This window comes from Dendrobates tinctorius, unplaced genomic scaffold (assembly GCF_039654945.1).
Source record: "Dendrobates tinctorius isolate UK_male_01 unplaced genomic scaffold, ASM3965494v1 ptg000131l, whole genome shotgun sequence".
Lineage (NCBI taxonomy): Eukaryota > Metazoa > Chordata > Amphibia > Anura > Dendrobatidae > Dendrobates > Dendrobates tinctorius.
Window position 1 is genome coordinate 975,012 of NW_027361799.1, and position 15,723 is coordinate 990,734.

General features: G+C 44.0%; 1 long non-coding RNA gene and 1 pseudogene across 1 annotated transcript in view; one reads left to right on the forward strand and one right to left on the reverse strand.

Moving 5' to 3' along the window:
- LOC141047985 (uncharacterized) overlaps positions 1-15,723 on the reverse strand; it is a 227,564-nt gene that overhangs the window by 173,601 nt on the left and 38,240 nt on the right. The gene's annotated exons all lie outside the window — the stretch shown is intronic.
- LOC141048007 (guanine nucleotide-binding protein G(q) subunit alpha-like) lies at positions 4,811-5,548 on the forward strand (annotated as a pseudogene).

A 15,723-nucleotide genomic window follows, 5' to 3' on the forward strand; every position in this document is an offset into this window, starting at 1 on the left:
TCTTTCTACTTGATCAGCCAACAACCTGTGACATTTGTCTACATTTCATAGGCTTACTTTGGGATTCTTTTGCAATGACCACATGAGTCCAGAAGGGAGACCAGGAAGTGCCACTGACAAACATGGATCCACTCAGCTTCCAGGATGACATGAGAAGCGTACACCACCATGCTTCAGGAGAATCATCTGCACCCAGAGAATTCTTAACGTGTTGATGTCAATTGCCAGTTTAGATGACATGATGTGACAAATATCACTATGGACCTAGCAACAGGTCATCCATGCAGACCAGACTCCTTTTCTTTACTCCACCCTGTTCAAGGGATCTTAAAAAGGAACACAATCTGAATAGTGGTCTCACCTAGTGGACCCTAGCGGCCACTTCAGCTCACACTTGCAGACTACATGCCTTTCATGGACGGTCTCTGGGATGGTCTGAAAAACACATGTCAGGAACAAAGCAGGGTCATTTTTCTCAATTTAAGTTGTCAAGGAGGCCACCAGCTCAATCCAGTTGCAGACCACCCTTTCTCCAGACTCTGCACTGAACCCAATATGACCACTCAGGCTGGTAAATGGAAGCAGAACATTCGAAGAGGAACACTCAAGCCACAGACATCTAACATCTGACTCATCTTCCTGTCCCAAGTGGGCCTTTCCAGCTCAGCTTCAATATTTGGCTAGTTAGAGCTTCTCTCCCTCCAGATAGTTGGGGTCTTCCCTGACAATGAAGACCCTTGAAATGGGTTGCAAGTCTACATTATTGCACCAAAATATTCAAGAGTTGTTTTGTTGCTTAACCATTTCGGGCAATTTACCTACCAATATCCCATTATCACCAATAGGAATCCACAGAACATTGCACGTTAAATATAATTGTAAAAATATATTTCATCTAAATGTTAGAGCAAATAGTAAATGTAACTATAGTTTATTCTGCAGCAGAAAATCCAAATCATCCAGTGTCATTAGTAACAGCCTTCAGTATAAAGAACAAGGAGACTTGGAGGTGATTTGGCCCCACAGATCCTTGACCTCAATGTCAGTCTGTGTGATCACATGGAGACAGGATTTGCACAAGCCTCATACACTGAAGATCTGCAGGCAGTTTTCCAAGATGTTTGGAAAGACCTGCCTGACAAATGCCATCAAAAACTGTGCGCAAACAAGTACCTAGAACTGGTGATGGCAGAGATTGGTCCCCAAATACTGATGCAATTAAGATTTCTCTTTTCTTCATTCATTTTTATAATAAGTGGATAAGAAATCATGAACACCAGTGTTTTTGGAGGCATTTTTCCCCCCACGACACCTGAAGCCCAGGGTGGCGAAACATGTCAAGGTGCTTGTCAGCTCCCCATTTTGTGTCTCTATTGTCCATTACTACTGGCTTGAGCACACAGCAGCGGCAATATTTGCTCCCAGATGGTCCCAGAGAGTGAATGGCAGCAGCAGCAGCAGCACTGGCAATGTTTGCTCCCAGTCCCAGATAGAGTGAGTGGGGTGGGAGTGTTGTAATACATCTCTGCCTCAGGTCTTAGCTGGACATTATATATTATAGATTTGCCTGGACTGTACATTGTATATTATAAATCTACTACCTGAGCATTATATATTATAGATCGCCTGTCCCTGGACATCATATATTAGAGATCTCCCTGGACATTATAAAATATTTTTTTACGTACAAGATAACTTTTAAACCCTGAAAATCTTAAAAGCTAGGGGGTCGTCTTGTATGCCAGATTTCATCTTATAGGGCAGGTGCAGAGCAATCTGCAGTCATTGTGTATGGTGGTGGTGGGAAGATGGGGGCAGGGAGTGGTCCTGATGACAAAGTGAGGGGGCGCCTCACCAGGAAGGTGCAAGTCAAGTATACCCATTGCCTCATTATGGCAGCGGTGCTCTGTGCAGCTCTCTGCTAGGGTGGTGGCTCTGTAGCAAAGGGGGCTTCGCTGTCATTTTGTCAGAGCCCGGAGGCCCCTGAAGCTCCACTGGAGCAATGCGGTGGCCTCCAGGAAAATGGCCACTGGGGCGGTGCATGCTCAGATGTAGATCTTGCCCCGAGATCTTGGGAGACTAGATTTGAATCTGAGCATGCTCCATTCCCAGGCAAATCCATAACGTGTACATATACCCTTATTGTAAAATCTGACACCGACCATACACCAATGACACAGATACCATTTTTTCAAGTAGGTGTTTAAACATAGACATATGAATAAGGCCTTAGTCAGAGACTGGGCAGTAATAGAATAAAATCAATATAGTAATCCTACAATGTCTGCTGGACATGTTATGGGGAGAGTTTATAGTTCAGTTAGTACATAGACACCAGACTTGTTGTTAACCAGTCAATATTTTGTCTACAACACTGCAGTGTCATGAGGAAGACAGCGAGACAGGCAGCAACATCGCATCAGAGAGCTCTTGACCTCGAAACAGAAGATCCTCAGATCCTGGTAATGTGACATAGCATAATACCAATGAATAAATAATATTCTTATTAAAAAGGGAACCTGTCACCTCGTTTTGTCGCTACAAGATGCGACCACTGCCTTTAGGGGCTTATCTACAGCATTCTGTAAAGCTGTAGATACGAAGAACAAGTTATATTATACTCATCCAGGGGGCAGTCTAGTCTGATGGGTGTTGCAGGTCTAGGTCCAGCGCCTCCCATCTACATGTGATGTCGTTATCTTCATTGCTTTGTGGTGCGCTCTTGTGCTGGCGTACTGATCTGCCCTGTTGAGGGCAGAGCAAAGTACTGTAGTGCACAGGAGCTGTGAAAGGTCAGAGAGGCCAAGCACCTGCGCACTGCAGGACTAATAATGTGCATGTACTGATGATGTCACCATGGATCAGAGAGACCAATGGTTAAAGGGTTAATTTACACGCTCGGGTCACTGTCTCTGCACTGTCAGGAGCAAAGTCTCCTCTGGTCATGAAAGCTCCAGAGTCCATGTACTCAACTAAAGCTCGCACCATTGTTCTTCTCAGCCTCTGTGCAATGATGGGGAGCCCTCTCTGGGAGTGTGGTGTTGCAGGCTGCTTTCCCTGTGGCACCCTCTGTTTCATGCCCTCTGCCTGCACACCTTCCGGTCCAGTCCCCCTTCCTTTTCCTCCAACCATAGCAGTTACATGGTCCAGTATGTGTAGGGCAGAAAGTCTCCCCCCCTGGCAAACCTGCCATCTGGCCACGTGGTTCTGTATAAGGCGCAGTGAAGGTAACCTCCTTTGGGCTCTTACTCTGCCCTCAACAGTGCACATCAGCACACCTACGCAGGAGCACGACAAATCAAGGAAAATTACATCACATGAAGATGGGAGGTGCCGGACCTGTGCACCCATCAGACCGGACCGCCCCCGGGTGAGAAGAAAAACATGTTCTATTATAATCTTGCAGGTCAGATCAGGGGCTTATCAAGAGCATTCTAGAATGCTGTAGATAAGCGCTGTGTTATAGTGACCACTGTGTCCGCTAGGGGGCGCTGTGTGGGTGTCCCAGGATGGGCCTAAATTCATATCCATTGTGTTAATGGGTATAGGATGCTGAAGGATTGTTATGTATCAAGGTGGATGGCCTTGAGATGAAGGCTTGCTTATGTGCTGATCAGCAGATCTGATCTGTCATTCCAAAGTGTCAAAGAAGCCTATAGATAATTGATGAGATGGGCAGGATCAATCTACAAATCCACCCAGGGGTGTGTTTAAGAGTGTAACAATAAAGTATATATGATTAAATGCTTGAAGGACCTGTAATGAGGTCATAGCCATGTGACCCACTGGGCGTTGCTACGGACCATATAAGGTAACCAGAGTAGGTCACATGGGAGAGAACATGGATCGGATTGAGCCAAGTGGAAGGTCCCAGCAGGCCTAGGTGGAGGAAGGTGTGCTACCTTCCTAAAGACCACGTGCTGAGGCTGTTGACCCGGTGAGGCCTGGGCATATTGGCTGCATGCGAGGAGGGATAAGCCTCCTGTGTCCATTGTTTCAGGCTCAGTCCTGGAGCCTCAGCAAACACTTATACTTGCTTTCGCCTTAGCTAAAGGCTATTCCTTATGTTATGTGCTGGGTTATGGAGCAATAAACCCTATGAATTTTTAAAGGAGCATGCCTCCTGATTGACTCCGGTGGCTCCTGAGCGAGTTTATTCCCTACAGCACCGAAAGGCAGTGGACACAGCTTATAGTGGCAAAACGAGGTGACAAGATCCTTTTTACTCCGCGCGCTTTAAATACATCACTGTCCCCATTGGGGCACAAAATCTAAATATCCTATTAGTAGGTCTTTGTGTGGGTTTTTCGGATCACACTCCAAACACAGAACAAACTCTGCACAACTCATCCTCTGTGGGATTTGAACCCCCAATCCAACAAAGCTGTTGCGCTGATCACTGAGCCACTATATACAGTGCGAACCACAGAGCCACTGTGCTACCGTAATAACCATGCAAGAATATTTTTGCTGGCAGCATTGTGTATTAGCTCTGTGGACATCATATGCACTAAACATCTGTTTAATTCATTTGAGGATTTAATATCCTATCCTTACAATAGGCAATCAATATTGACATCAGCACTGATCAGCTGACTGAAGGAGTTGTACAGTTGCATGGAATAAGGACTGCTATTTTACCATGCTTATACACTGTTCCAATGTATTTATTTAAAGGGATCTCCCGTCTCAGTCTGCCTCCCCCCAATCTGCACAGCATTCCCCTTCTTACAAGGAGAAGAAGCAGGTCTGTGCTTCGCAGGGTGGGGGGGGGTCTGTCTCTTTCCAGCACCACAAGCAGTTAGCAGACATGACTCTATAGTCCATCATGGTGTGCTGCCTCAGCGAGGAGGCCAAGGAAGCTCGGAGGATCAGTGACAAGACATTCAGTTCCGCCAAGACATGAGGGACACCCGCCGGGAGCAGATAAGGATTATCCATGGATCTGGCTACTCTGATGAAGAGGGGCTTCACTAAGTTTGTGTACCAGAACATATTCACTGCAATGCAAGCTATGATTTGGGCAAGGGAGACCCTTAAAATTCCATACAAGTATCAACACAACAAGGGCCATGCACTGTTATTTCAGGAAGTTGATTTTGAGAAGGTGTGCTCATTTGAGATCCCTTATGTAGATGCAGTGAAATATTTATGGAATGACCCTGGCATACAAGAATGCTATGATAGGAGATGGGATCATCAACTGTCTGATTCCACAAATAATTATCCAAATGACCTGGACCGTATTGCAGATCATGGATATCTACCTTCAACAACTTGTGCTCTGAGTCAGAGTGCCCACAACAGGAATCAAATATCCATTTGATTTACAAAGTGTCATCTTCAGAATGGTGGACATAGGAGGGCAGCAATGAGAAGGAAGAAGTGGATACACCTCCATAATGTTCCTTGTAGCTCTTAGTGAATATGATCAGGTGCTCATGGAGTCTGATAATGAGAACCGGATGGAAGAGCGCCAAGCACCATTTAGGATATTATCACATATCCGTGGTTTCAGAATTCTTCACTCATCCTATCCTTACAATAGGCAATCAATATTGACATCAGCATTGATCAGTTGACTGAAGGAGTTGTAGCGCCTCATGGAATAAGGACTGCTATTTTACCATACTTATACACTATGTTCCAATGTATTTATTTAAAGGCAGTCTGCAGGATTTAACCCCTCCAAGCCTTATATATGTGCATGTAGCTCTTTTAAAGACAAACTCAGTTAACACCTTTGTATGGTCAGCCCCTTTCTCCCTTTATTCAGTAATCAGCATTTCATTTGATATATAAATTATGCCTAACGACTGTGGTGGATCTTAACCTTCCATCACTCCAGCTCTATTTCCCACAGAGTGCTACCTGCTTTTGCTTCACTGACAGCCTCTATGATGTGTTTCATTCTGGAAAAAAAGAGCTGCAAGTTGATCAGGAAGAGGTGGCACCGAGCAGGTATAGAGCTGGAGCAACAGATCTACTCCCTCATTTGAATATGTATGCAAACCGATTTCAGATGAATAGACTGAACGTGTAGAAATATTGCTGGAAGTATCTTTTAAAGAGCTACATGGGCATACACAGATCCGGCCTCATTCATTACCTAGCAGCTTTTTTTCAGTTGCTTCAATTACTGCATTTGCTGGTCACGGCAAAACCACAAGTGTCGCACATGTCTGCAAGTCCCATAGGGAATGAAGCTGAATGCAGTGCTGCCACAAGTGATCTGTTACATGGCAAATGCAGATAAACTACCAGATCTGCTGCGAAAATGCAAAAATCGCTGATTTGACAGTAGCCCAAGTCACTGACGAGAGTGTCTGCATTACTCACGCTCACCAATGGGGGAGGCAGCACTAAACGTGCCTAGGGCAGCACAAACAATACAGCCCTGGCAGGAAGATGTGTGTAAGGGTAAATCAATATATTTACTTTGTTCTATGTTCAGCTAAGCAAATCCTTAACACAATTTTTATTCAATAGCTTTTCGAAACATAGCTCAAATTTATCTGACCAACTCAGCTGAAGAATTCAAAGATGGTTAACCATTTTTTGTGACGTTAAAAGGAAGACCCATTACACATTCTGGGAAGGACTTGGAAAAGCTCCATGAGAAGTGAGTAAACAGTAGGAAGCATTGAAAAGACATGTCCAGCTTCTAGGTGCAGTTACTAATTTATTGCTGTTTCAATACATATTCCAGTATATCACAGCAAACAGACGCCTCTTGCCAGCCTGTGTGTTTTGACTCTTATGAAGTCTTAGTCCAAGAGTCAAAATGCATAGGACGGCAGTAGGGGTCTGTGTGTTGCACTATTGCATATATTGAAACAGCAAATGCTCAACTGCACCAAGAAGCTGGACCTGACTTTTCCACTAACAATTGTACACCAAGAGGTGGTGATTGCCTGTGCTTCTGGTCAGGATGGTCTGAATTGGGAATTGAGGATTAGTACTGAGAACAATGACATGCGGCTTGAATAGTAGGAATTGCGCGCTTACTTGTGAGGTAGTCACTAGCACCAATGTATTTTCTCTCTAGATTTCATCAACCTTCGGTGAGCGCAAAAGAGGCAAGAGTATTTTACCAAATGGCACAAGAAAACCTTTGAAGATCGAGAACTTGCTGAAACTTACATCAACCATACCCATCAGCAAGAAGGAATTTCCCATCTGAAGTTAAACAACAATATTGGGTGAAAGAGGAGAAAGCTCAAACTAAGTCTCACATCCAGCTATAGGCAGCCCTGCCACCCATCTTTATAGAAGTGGAGATAAGCAATGATGCATTATGGAAGATGTTTAGTCAATTAGTTTTAGTTATCACTACCATTGAGAGTGTAAGTTAACTAACTTGTCTGTCTAGTTCCACAGATCTACAGCAATTAAGAAGAGAAAGTGGACAGAAGAGAGAGGACCAAGAAGATGAAGTGGAAGAAGGAATCAATCCAGGAGAGCAACTTGATAAAGATGATTCAAGAAGCTTCTTGAACACTACCCAATTAGAGTAAAAGAGCCCTTCCCATCACTAACCATGTGCAAATCAGCCAAACCGCTGCACAGTACTGCCAAGACAAATGGAGGTGAGCACAGAACAGAATTCTGAATTATACTTCATGCAGCACTATGGGAACACCCCCCCATCTTTTACTAATGGCTGCACCATACACAAGAAGCATTTTCTACCATCTCCCTTTTGTCTCCACTTCCTCAAGTGACATTTCCCAGTGAACGCATTTGTCTTGGTTGAAAGCAATGCCAAATTTGAAAAACCATCGAAAACACTACGTGTGAACATAGCCCAAGTGGTGGAAGAACATTTTTGCTTTGGGTTATTTATTTTGTCTTACATACAAATTACCATGAAATGGATGTTCCTTAACATATTTCCCAGGAAAATCCATTTCAGTTTTTTGTATGTTTTATTGTGTGCCTGTAAAAATGGCATAGGACTGACAACATTGTTCATAGCTGTGACGAGGGAGTCTGAAATGCTCCCAGGGGTATTCCCCATGATGACACCATGTAATTTGATCACTGTTCCTAATGATTTCAGATTTTTTTAGGCCCCAAAGTCACCCGAGGGGGGTTGGGGGTGGGAGGTCGTGGCACAAGTACTTACTTTTCCCATTTTCCCGTAGACTTACATTGAGCTCATTACACAGGATTATCAGGTATTCCAATTTGCTGGACCCAACCAATGAGCACCCGAGCTTTTTAGTGCTCGCCCATCACTAGGGCTTAACCGAATACAATAAGCGGTTTCCAAATAACTGCATCGGAAACCTGGAGCGCTCCAATTTATCGGCGGTTAGGCGCCGCAGCTGCATGTGTTGCGGCTGTGTGACAGTCACATTACATGCCTGGAGAGACCAAAACAAACAGGCAGTCTCTTCAGGTCCTTTGTGATCAGACATTTCCCTCAGTTCACATGGGATGCCATAATTTGCACAGATTGCTTAATCTTTTCACAGTGGACTAGGTCAGAAATTGACCCCATCAACAATCCATTCTTGGCTATGACTAGGTCACCAGTAACTCCACTTTGTCTGCAACCCACTCAGTTTCTTTTGACTTTTCATGGTATGTCTGTTCATCCTTCTGCTGGGTCTGATCACCTGAGGGGCCATAGATGCCACGAGTCATTATCAATCACATCAGCAAAGACCATTTCTTTTTTTGGTCACATCCACACCAAACTCAATCTTCATATTCACTCGGGTGCAGTCTGGTGCTGACCATGTCTTTTCCAGAATTTCAAAGATGGCCACTGTGGAATGGTTCATGATTTCCACCTCTGCCTGGCCAACCACAAGGCCAGCACAGTTTAGTTGCAATCAGCTGATCTTCAGACCATTGAGAGCCATTATTGGCATCATCCTTGAAAGAGAGCTATATGTTATGAATGAGTCAGCGTGGAGGAAAAAACAAAAAACAAGCTAAGCCACAGAAAACCAGAGAGGTTGGTAACTAAGTGGATTGCAGACCCCTGATCCTATCCACACAACTAGCAGTAGCCGTGGAGCGTACCGACGATGATCCTAGACGCCTCGTCACAGCCAGATAACTAGATAAGCCTAAAGCAAGAAAAGGGGAAGTCTAAACTGCCCCAGAGCAGACCCCAAAGCAATAGACAGCCCCCAAACATTTATTGTCTGTGAGACAAGATGAAAACACAAACAGATAGAAAAATAGGCTGAGCAAACGATGGGGCCCACAATAACTAGAGAGGACAAGAAAAGGAAAGATGCTGTCTGCCATCACGCACAAGCCCCTGCCAAAAAAATGTCCAACACTTTCTGATAACAAAAACCCTGAAGTCGCTAGATTTCAATTCCCTATATCAGCACTCTGGTATATTCTGAAGACAGAACAAAGACCAATCTGATCAGGGACAAAAAGCAAACTGGCAAAACAGAGACATAAGAGTGGAAATTCAGTACAGCCCCAGCAGGGGCTGGCTGACCACAAAAACTGAGTAAACCAGACCAAATCTCATGTGAAAAAAATAGCAGAGCACACTTAGCTTGAGAAGGCAGGAACAGAACTGGAAACCAGAACCTCACGGCAGGGGGGGGGAAATCACCAGCACAAAATTAGGTAGTCAGCTGACTTAAATCCAGTCAGACTCCTGATGTCCACTCACAGTCCTCCTCCTCAGATGGCAGGTCTCTGCCATTTAGATCAGCTTCATTACCTACTGTCACCACTATAGGGAGCCAGGATTTTGAACTCACGACTCCTGTCAACACAGCCAGCTCCACCACCCTCACCAGAAGCCAGAGGTAAACCAGAAAATGAGTTCACAACACCTATACTTTAGGAGGGTGAAATTTATATCCTTCTGGTACCCCCAGGATTTCTATTCAGGAATGAACTGGTGGCTATTCTCCTGCACACCCACTCTATAGGGATCATCTCACAGAGTGGCAATGAACCAGTTACACAGCACTTAGTTACAAATGCTATCTTGATACCAGATTCTTGTAGCAGTTTGAATATGCAGCTTTTCTCGGTAAGTTCCATTTCTGGCTTTGGCATACAAACACTGATGCAAAATACAGACCAAACACTGACGTGTGAATGAGCCTTAACTTGGCAGTTGATGAAGAATTGGTAATAGATGCAGGACAGCCAACAGCTTTAATTTATGATAAAAACACAAACTGAATCTTGAGACAGAAGTCTACGGTCCTGATTAAGGCTGGTTTCACATTAGCGCTTTTTCAGCGCACGCACGGCCGGGGGTAGCTCCGCCCCCGAGCCGGCTCTCTGCCCGGCGTGCCCGCCCCTTGCTTGTAGCGCCGCCTACTAGTGGACAGCGGAGCCTGCGATCGGCGCACCCTATCTTTAGCATAGGGTGCGCAGATCGTGCGCAGGCCGTGCGCTAGTTGCGCTTTGACCTGCGCTGCGCACTTTTGACGGTGCGCCGTGCGCGCCAAAATCAAACTTTTCCTTTTTTTTTCTTGTTTTCAAATAATTTTATTGGTTTTTTGGAAATAAACAGGGTAGGGAAAGGAAGGTAGGAAGGGAGGGAAGGGAGTGGGGAATAAACAACCTTGTACAGGTATGGAAAAAATTTTAAAAACTAGAGAACCCACAAACAGGCATAGAACAACATATCAAATAACAAAGAAAAAAAAAAAAAAAAAAAAAAAAAAAAAATCGACAATCCTTATTATGGGGTAACCTTCTTGGAAGGAGATACAGCTCCCAGTACTAAAGCGCCCAGGTTTAAACTTCAAAATATAGTGCCTCTTGTTAAGTCTAGTTGATATGAAATTTGTTGTTCCAGGTCTTCCTTTTTTTGAGTATTTGTGAATGTGATTGTTGTTGATCGCAAATCTGCGTTCTAAATCGCTGTGTTGGCCTATCTTGTCAAGTATGTCTGAAAACTTGGGAACCTCTGCTTTCTTCCACCATTGTGCTAAATGGTCTTGGTCACTAAGAGGATGTGTATGATAATGTGTCTTACCGAATCATCAAATACAAACTTTTCCTTTTAGCCAAGCAATTATCCCACAAATTTACTTAATGAACATTTGCATAATTCAGGGATAAGGTTTTGTCCATCCTCAGAATAGGGGTGAACAGCCTAATGCAGAAGGAAATTTTTGGCTTCCAGGGAGAAGGAGACACCTGAGGTGAGGGGAAATGTTGGATTATACTAATGAGCCTCACAATAACCAGTGACCACATAGGAGCAGCACTGAGGAGCTGATGTGAGGCCAATGGCAGGAAGAGACGTCTCTCAGATCACCATGTTATTCTAGAAGCTGCAGCTGATCTGTTCTGGGTGGAAGTTGTCTGTCACCAAGATGATTGATAATAGATGGCTCCTAATTGTGAGCGAATCTGAACTAGATACAAGGTCAGATAATGTGAAGCCTCCAATACATAGATAATGGTCTTCAGAATGATGCAGGGCCTTCATTCCTCTTGGTATCTGTTTTGCTCTGTGTCTATTGGTATGCAGTAGTGTATATTGTCTGTACAGGCCCCCTCTAAAATGTAAAGTGCTGCGGAATATGTCGGCACTATGTCACCATCACCCACTGACAGATTTGCCAGTTTGGGACAAGAAAGGCTTTGTACAATTTAATAAGACTCTTGCACACAGTGACACGCTGTAAACAATTTGAGATAATAGCAAAACCATTTTTTGTTTTTCATTCTATTGTCAAAGTCGCTGCCTATAAAAAATATGATGAATTCTGTTGGAAATGCAACTGCAGATATTCTAGCCAAAAAGGCAGCCGTGACAAGAAAAAAGTGTTTCAACATTAACCTCTTGAGGTTTCAGCAGTTCAAGAACAGACCCACATATCCCTTTTGCAGAAGAAAAAGACATCTCTTGTTGCTTCCCAAGTGGATCCATAACCTCCCTTTTGTTTGTTTAAACGGGGTTTTGCGTAATGACTTAAATGGGGAGTTCTGTCCTGTGGTACCAAAACATCTACAGGTTGAGTTCACAAGATATAATCATGAAAGTTTGGGTCTTTTAGGCCAACAGAAAAGGTTAGGCATTCTCAGAATGATTACTGGAAAAAGATGGAAGAGACTATATAAAGTCTTGTTCAATCATGTCTCATTTGTGATCAAATGAATCCAAGACCAGAAGGACAAATCTCCACTACTCCAAATTGCACCTGAAGATGGTCCATGGTCTATGTTACAGATTACCTGATGGTAACAGACCAAAAATGGTCTCAGGTATGCATTGGTTGTAGTAGATGTATTTACTAAATGGGTTATATTTTACCTGTCAAGAAAGATGCTTTGTCTACAGAGAGCATTATTTAATCATGTCTTTTGTACTTGGTGGATCCCAAGAATGAACACCTCTTATTGAGGAAGTCACTTTACAGGAAAAGTCATGCAAGCAGTTTGTACTATTCTAGGGGTACAACAGTTTAATGTACCTTACCATCCACAGTCTGCTGGTATTGTGGGAAGGATGAATATAACAATAGAATCCAGAATTGCTAAGATGTTGTTGGACAAAGGAGATACTTGGGTTGATGCCGGACCTTTTGTACTGTTGAGTGTGATGAACGACTTCTTCTACAACTCAATTTCCTCCTTTCGAACTAATGACAGGAAGAAAAGTGCAATTTTTCCCACATGAACCATTTTAGTCCACACCTCAAACAGATGCTGTTACAATGCCCAATTGTTTGTAGTAGTTGCAGGAAAGCTTGAAAGCCATACTTCCACATGCTGCATCAAGAATGCAGAGAATGGAGACACCATATGAATCTACATTCAAGAAAGGGGCTCTAGTGAGGATTAAACTGTCAGGAAGAATGGACCTTGGGAAAGTAACTGGGAAGATCCCTTTGAGATTATTGAAACCATGGGACAAGTTATGATTCTTGTTCAACAAGCATTTAATGTGGTTAAAATTACCCACAGACAATAAAGTGTGGGTACATGTTGATCAATGCAAGTTGTATATTGCAGAATGATACTGCATTTATTTTAGGAAGAAATGGATTCCAATAAGAGCTGGAATATGACACATCCTGTCTTTGATGGATTTGATTCAACACCAATCCTACAGGAGAAGACATTTCTCAGGAAAAACTGTTTGATGGGAATCACATGTCTGTTACTCTATACTATTTCAACTGATCTATGCAGAAGATCTTTTACATCATGGAATAAATACTAGTGAAGTGAATGAACCTTGCCAAAAACTCTACATTCACAAAGTCCAAGAGGATCTAGTCTACAATACCTAATAGATGAAGACATACCAGACAATTCAGCAGATATTACTGGAAACATTTGCATGGGTTATGGTGTAAAATGCTGTATTGAGCTACACTTCATTCACGACACTGACATAATTGTACATGATACCACAGGACCCAAGACAGTTCACACAGTTACAAGAGATTACATACACACTAATAAGACAGGCACATGGGAATGCAGTCCTACAGATGTGTTACTGGAATATAGAAATAAGAGATTAAGAGGAATCTGTGTGGTCAGGTGATATTACAAATGATGTGATCACAAAAGGGAAAGTTTCAAACACCCAAAAGAGATGTGGTTAAGGACACAATTTTGGGAAAATTTTGGAGTCTTCATTACAGAAGGAGATGAAGATTGGGTAAACACATGGAACTTCCAGATAACCAGTAGCTGTAGTGTGGCGCCCCTGAGGCTCAGTCGCCACAAAGGTACTGCACCTTCTCCTAAGGTGTAGTGCCCCACCATCCAGGTAAGGTGGGAACTACTTTTCACACTCGCACCCCACACAACAGGGTAGTTCTGCACAACCACATTGCGGTTCAGTGCTTAGAGTGTAGCAGGGCACCTCTGGTGGTTTCCTGCATGGAACACTGGATGTGCTGGGAGGTGGGTGGAGTTAAGGTGCATAAAAGAGTGGAAAAGTGTAGGATTAAAGGTTCAGTCTGACAGAGGATCAATGAGGAAGGAAGCCAGTCGGGAGGAGTGGGGATCCATGGCAGAAGGGATGGAGGAAGGAGTGCTGCAGCTGCCTCAGTGATGTGAGCCAGCTGGCACGGGAAAGAAACATAAGGAGAAAGACATAGAACTGCAACCTAAGCTTCTATAAGAGAGAAAGATCAGTGCAGAACGAAGGAGTAGGAGAACAGAGGAGACGTGGGTTGGAAGAGGAACCCTGCCTATAGGTTCTCAGCGCAAGGCTGGGGCCCGGTCCCCAAGCTTGTATGGACACTTATGGTTCTGCAGCAGACACGGGTGGAGTAGTTTGCTGTAAGTGCACTACTCCCATCTAAGACTTGGGGCACAACAGCAACTGAATAGAGAGCCAGTACTCTGTAGAAAGGAGTCCCGGATAGAGGCTATAGCTGTCTGCCATACAAGCCGAGTTGTTAGGAACATCTGACAGGAGGAACTTCAGAGCAACACGGTACTGGAGATCGTCACACTTAAAGGCGCTATAGAGGAGTCATTCAGGAAAGGTACATGTTGGCGGAGTGTTGGAGAGGAGCTTTCTATCTGGCCTGGAGGTTGGCCGAGTCTGACCAAGAGGACATGGCCCGGAGGCAGGCATCCTTGTGTACCGCAGACTGAGTAAAGCCTTGGAACTACAAGCCTCGGTGTCCTCCATTCATTCTTGCGCCAACCCGCTCAGCACCACTACATCTGGGTACCATCCTTTAGACTGCCTGCGCCTTGCCATTACAACTACACTGCCCTGGGATATCAGCACAGCCTGTGGAGGGCCATACCATCACTGCTGCATCCCACCATCTGTCCCAGAGGATGTGTCTGCAGCTTCGGCTTAACACCTCAATTGCCGAACACCACAGGTGGCGTCACGAACTATTCCATTTCACTAACTTCATATACCGCCATTAACTTGGGTGCCTAGGGCCACGGTCCGGGTCACCGCTGCTGTGATACATTCCCCTGACACCAGCCCAGTACCCCACAACCCTGGGAGGGCGACCCAGTAGCTTTTACAGTAACAAATACTAAGGCTCCAGAAGTAAGGATTACACCACATTTTTGTACTTATTCAGATGTAGTGATACCAAATAGGGTAATTTTATTTCTTATTGGGTAAAATTTGGAGATTATAATAAAATTTTACTAAATCTTGTATAATCCCTGCAGTTAGAAGGTATATGATGACCTCTGATGCCGTTGACATGCCAGCTCAATACGATGGTGATGCCAGATGCTGTGCTTTACCCTTCAGAGATGTGGACAACACAGAAAACCCTATTGACCTGTGCAGTTTTGACTTCTGTAAAGAGCTTGGTGAGGGAGGATTTGGACAAGTGCTGATTTATCCTCAGTGTTCCCCAATGTATCCTGCACCAGCTACACTGGAGGGACATACATATTTATTGTAGTGATCCATTACGCAGATTCATATAATATATAGCAGTTTGATCTGATCTGTTGTGATTTTTACCTCAGGTCATCTTGGCATCACACCCAGTCAGCGAGGAACTCATGGCTATAAAAAGAATAGCAAAGAATAAATGTAAAGAGGAAAAGGTGTACAGTGAATTAGAAATCCTGAAAATGGCCACCGGGTGCCGTTATTTGATCTGTCCTTGGTCTGAGTGGACATTAGAAATATACCTGAAGCTTTTCAGTGATCTGTGTGCGTGGCATCTGCCATTTACCATTTGTTCCTGCGTTTGCTTCTATAATGTTGCTAAAAGTCTCTTCAGAAGGGGGCTAGAACTCTCGTGCCACCTATAA